We start from the raw sequence: 6,000 nt of genomic DNA on the forward strand, positions 1-6,000 counted from the left end.
TAGAATTGCAGTTAAGGCTAAATTGTTTGTGAACTTTCTAGCCCACGGTCTAAAGTACTGTGATGATGGCTGTACTCTGTACAGTTTCTTCAATAGTTCATGACTCAAGCGATAATGGCTCAGTCCATTGTCAGTCTATAGCTGCTATAGGATATAAATCATCTCTGGACAGATTAATCCAATGGCTGTAATGCTGTACTGGAGAATGCACTAACTACCGTCCTGGGAATTGGAAATGCCTCTTGGAATAACTGACGTATACATTGATTATTCTAGAACTACTGTGAAAGTTAAGACACCAGTGATCAAATATGTCCAATGCCTACGTCACTGTGATGATGACTGTACCTAGTACTGCGTTGTCAGGTTTTAATACCTCAAGATGTAATGGTTCTGTCCCTTATCACCCTAGGATTGCTATAGAATTTTTATCATCCTTCAATGGGACATTCCGACGTCTACTGTGCTTTCCTGACGGAAGATCTAAACCGCACTGTAAAATATAAATATCTCTGAGCATAATCGTGTAATACGTTGATTACTCTAGACTTGTCTTGGAACATGCATCTTCAGTGAACAAATTAATACAACGGCTACAGTACAGTGGTGCTGGCAGTACTCAGTACTCTTCAGTCACTTGCTAATATATAGAGCGATAACGGCTCTCTCTTTTGCCATTCTAGAATTGCAAAGGGAATGAAATCGTCACTGACCAGAATAAGTAAATGGCTACAGTGATCAGTTGATGGATGTACTTGGTACAGTACTGTCAATTGTAAATATCTCCAGCCGCTACCTTACCGTACAGTGATTATTCTAGAATTTGTTCGAAATTTTCGTCACCAGTGAGAAAAGTAATGCAACTGCTACGGCTATGTGATGGCGGCTGCACTCATTACTGTGCAGTCAATTGTTTATATGTAGAGGGAAAATGGATCTGCGTTTTGTCTTTCTAGGATTGCTATAGAATTTACGTCTTATGGAAACAAAGTAGTACAAGGGATGCAGTACTGCGGTAGTGGCTGTACTTTTCAGTGTGTTGTCAATTGTTAATACTTCGAGCGATAATGTATCTGTCGCATTTCATTCGAGCATTGCTGCAGGATGTAAATCACATTTGAGCAGATTAATCCAACAGATAGAGAGATATGTTGGTGTATCTACCATGTACCCTACTCTCAACTGTATATACCTCTGTTTACAGCCGCATTATACAGAGATTGTTCTGGATTGGCTTTGGAATTTAAATAATAAGTGAAGAAGTTAATTCATCGATTACAGTACAGTGATGATGACGGTCCTCAGTACAGTATTGTCAATTGCCAAATTGTCGAGGCACAATTGAACTGTCTTATTCATTCTGGTATTGCTGTGGAAAATAGTTCGAAGGTGAACTGATGAATTCAGCAGCTACAGTGCTCTGTTGGTATATGTACTAGGTACCGTTCCCTCAGCTGTAGATATCTCTAGACGTAACGGCAATTTGCATTGAACATTCTATAATGGCCGTGTAATTAAATAATCAATAAGCAAGTTATTCCAACGGCGACAGTAATTTAATTGTGGCTGAACTCAGTACTGCGTTGTCAGTTGTTAATATTTCCACCCATGACGCATATGTCCGTTGTCATTATAGAATTGCTATATAATCGAAATCATCATTTAACATGTAAATTCATCGGCTACTGTTCTCTGTTGATGGACGTACTAAGTACAGTACTGTTAACTGTAAATATCGGTAGCCATAACCGTAAAATGCAATCATTATTCTAGAATTGCTTTTAAACATAAACTATAAGCGAATAAACTATTCCAACGGCTAAAGGTCTGTGATGATCACTGCACTGACAACTGTTCCGTCAATTGTTAACGTCTCGAGCTATAATATGTCAGACTACAGTCACTCCAAAATTGCAATAGAATATATGTCGCCACTCAACTGGTTAGACCAACGGCTACAGTGCTCCATTGGTGCACGTTTCTTCTACCGTACTGGGAATTGTTTATATCTCTAGCAATAACTGATTTATACATTGATTATACTGAAACACTGTGGAATTAAGAACATCAGTGTACAGAATAATCCAACGGCTGAGGTTTTGTGACTACGATAGGACTCAGTACTCGTATGTCAGATGTTAATATCTCGAGCAACAACAGATGAGCATTTTGTCGTTCCAGAATTGCTATAGAATATACATTATCGTAGAGCAGGTGAATCCAACGTCTACAGTGCTCTCTGCATGGATGTACTACGTACCGTACTGTCATTTTTCAATATTTCTAGAGGTAATGGTCCTAGATATTGACTAATCTAGAATTGCTGTTAAACTTAAATTAGCAGTGAACAAATTAATGCCACAACTAAAGTATTATTATGGTGGCAGCACTTAGTAATGCTTCGTCAGTTGTTAATGTCTCAAGCGATAACGGATCAGTCCTCTGCCATTCTAGGATTGCAATATGACTTGCACTATCGCTGAAGAGATTAAACGAACGGCCACTGTGCTCCATTGGTGGATGTACTGAGAACCGTACGGTCTATTACAAATACCTCATGTTACAACCGTACCGTGCACTTGTTGTTCTAGAATTGCTGTTAAAGTTAAGTTGTCAGTGAAAAAATTGGACCAATGTCTAAAGTACTGTGATAAGGTATGTGCTCAGTACTGTTTCGTCAATTGTTTCTCTCTCAATCGATAATGGGTCACTCCTTTATCATTCTAGAATCGCAGGAGAACACATATCATCAGTGAACTGATCAATCCAACGACTACTTTTCTATACTTTTGGATGTACAAATGAACGTACTGGGAAATGTTAGTATCTCCAACCATAACCGATGATTGCATTGATTATTCTCGAACTACTGTGGATATCAAATCATGAGCGGGGAGCTTAATCAAACGGCTGCATATCTGTGATGATGGCTGGTTTAAGTACTGTTATGTCAATTGTTATTTTCTAGCGCTGTGACGCGTCTCTCTTTTGCCATCCTAGAATTTCTATAGAGCCTATATCGTCACTGTACATGCTAATCCAACGGCTACAGTGTTCTGCTGATGGATTGACTGTGTACCGTACGAGGAATTGTAAATATCTCTCTCCATAACTGATGTACGCATTGATTCCTCTAGGCCTACCGTGGAATTTATATAACCAGTGAACAAATTAGTCCAACGACAGTACTACTGCTATGATGGTTATACTCAGTACTCGTATGTCAATTGCTAACATCTCGTGATATAACGGATCTGCCTTTAGCCATTCTAGAATTGCGATAGAATCTAGACCATCATTGAAAAGTTAATCCAAAGTCTGCTGAAATCTATTGGTGGATGTACCAGCTACCGTGCTGTGAACTGTCGATATCTCCAGCCATATCTGATGTATTTATTGGTTATTCCAGAACGACTGCGGGATTTGTATCATCACTGGCCAGATTAATCCGAAGGCTACTGTACTGTATTGGTGGATGTACCAAATTCCGTGCTGGGAATTGCAAATACCTGAAGCTATAACTGGTATAAACATAGATTACTCTATAACTACGGTGGATTATAAATATTACAAATACCTCATGTTACAACCGTACCGTGCACTTGTTGTTCTAGAATTGCTGTTAAAGTTAAGTTGTCAGTGAAAAAATTGGACCAATGTCTAAAGTACTGTGATAAGGTATGTGCTCAGTACTGTTTCGTCAATTGTTTCTCTCTCAATCGATAATGGGTCACTCCTTTATCATTCTAGAATCGCAGGAGAACACATATCATCAGTGAACTGATCAATCCAACGACTACTTTTCTATACTTTTGGATGTACAAATGAACGTACTGGGAAATGTTAGTATCTCCAACCATAACCGATGATTGCATTGATTATTCTCGAACTACTGTGGATATCAAATCATGAGCGGGGAGCTTAATCAAACGGCTGCATATCTGTGATGATGGCTGGTTTAAGTACTGTTATGTCAATTGTTATTTTCTAGCGCTGTGACGCGTCTCTCTTTTGCCATCCTAGAATTTCTATAGAGCCTATATCGTCACTGTACATGCTAATCCAACGGCTACAGTGTTCTGCTGATGGATTGACTGTGTACCGTACGAGGAATTGTAAATATCTCTCTCCATAACTGATGTACGCATTGATTCCTCTAGGCCTACCGTGGAATTTATATAACCAGTGAACAAATTAGTCCAACGACAGTACTACTGCTATGATGGTTATACTCAGTACTCGTATGTCAATTGCTAACATCTCGTGATATAACGGATCTGCCTTTAGCCATTCTAGAATTGCGATAGAATCTAGACCATCATTGAAAAGTTAATCCAAAGTCTGCTGAAATCTATTGGTGGATGTACCAGCTACCGTGCTGTGAACTGTCGATATCTCCAGCCATATCTGATGTATTTATTGGTTATTCCAGAACGACTGCGGGATTTGTATCATCACTGGCCAGATTAATCCGAAGGCTACTGTACTGTATTGGTGGATGTACCAAATTCCGTGCTGGGAATTGCAAATACCTGAAGCTATAACTGGTATAAACATAGATTACTCTATAACTACGGTGGATTATAAATCGTCAGTGAGCAGGTTGCTCCAACAGCAACAGTACTGTGATGATGTCTGCCCCCTGCACCCTGTACTGTTATGACAATTGCTATAATCACAAACTTTGACGGATACGTCTTTTGTTACTCTCGAATTGCCATAATATCTACATCATGATTGAAAAGTTCAGCTCAACGACTACAGAGCCCTGTTGATGGATGCACAAAATGTCGTACTGTCAATTCTAAATATCTGCAGCCATAACCGTACTGTACATTTGCTATTATAAAATTGCTGTTAATCTTAAGTTTTCAGTGAGCAAATTAGTCCAATGGCTAAAGTACAGCTATGATGACTGCACTGAGTACAATATCGTCAATTTTTAATGTCTGGAGCGATAATGGGTCTGTACATTGTTATTATATATTGCTCTAAAGTGTGAACCATCACTGGCCAGGTTAATCCTATGGCTAAAGTGCTGTATTTGTGGACGTACCAAATACCGTGCTGGGAATGGCAAAAGTCTCTAGCTATAACTGATGTATACAAGGAATATTCTGGAACTACTGCACAATTTAAGTCGTCAGTGCACAGATTAATCCAGCGACTATGGTATTGTCACGATTTCTGGTTTCAGTACTATTATGTCAGTGATTATTATCTCGAGCTGTGACGCGTCTGTCTCTTGCCATTCTAGAGTTGCTGTGGAATATATATCATCATTGAACAGATCAATCGAATGACTACAGTTCTCTGTTGATAGACGTACTATGAACCGCGCTGCCAGATATGACCGTGTTATACACTGACTGCACTAAACTTGCTTTTGTATTTAAATTGTCACTGAACAGATTAACCCATCATCTACATTACTTTATCGACGGATGTATCAACTACCGTAACGTGAATTATAAATATCAGCAGTCGTGTCTGGTGCATACATTGAGCACTCTAGAGCTGCTGTGGAATATAAATCATCGGCGTTCAGATAAATCCATCATCTCCAGCAATGTAATGATGGCCGTACTCAGTACTGCTATGTCAATTGTTAATACCTTGAGCTATAACGGATATTCTTTCTGTCATTCTACAATTGACAAAGAATACTTAGCATCACAGTACAGGTTTATTCAACGTCTACAATGCTGTGCCGATGGATTCCATAAGAGCTGTTGTGTCAGTTGGGAATATTACTAGCCATACCCACCCTATACATTGATTACTCTAGTCTTGCCTTGGAAACAATTTCATCGCCGTAAAAATCTTTCCATCGGGTGCAGTGCTCAATTGGGGGTTGCATCAACTACGGTAACGGATATTCCAAATGTCTCTAGACGTAACTGACGTATACATTGATTAATCTAGAACTACTGTGCAATGTAGGTTATCAGTGACCTAATTAACCCAATTGCTACAGTATTGTGAAGATGACTGAGCTTA

Source organism: Eufriesea mexicana, unplaced genomic scaffold, assembly GCF_001483705.2.
Source record: "Eufriesea mexicana isolate 0111107269 unplaced genomic scaffold, ASM148370v2 scaffold1945, whole genome shotgun sequence".
In the NCBI taxonomy this organism is placed as follows: Eukaryota; Metazoa; Arthropoda; class Insecta; order Hymenoptera; family Apidae; genus Eufriesea; species Eufriesea mexicana.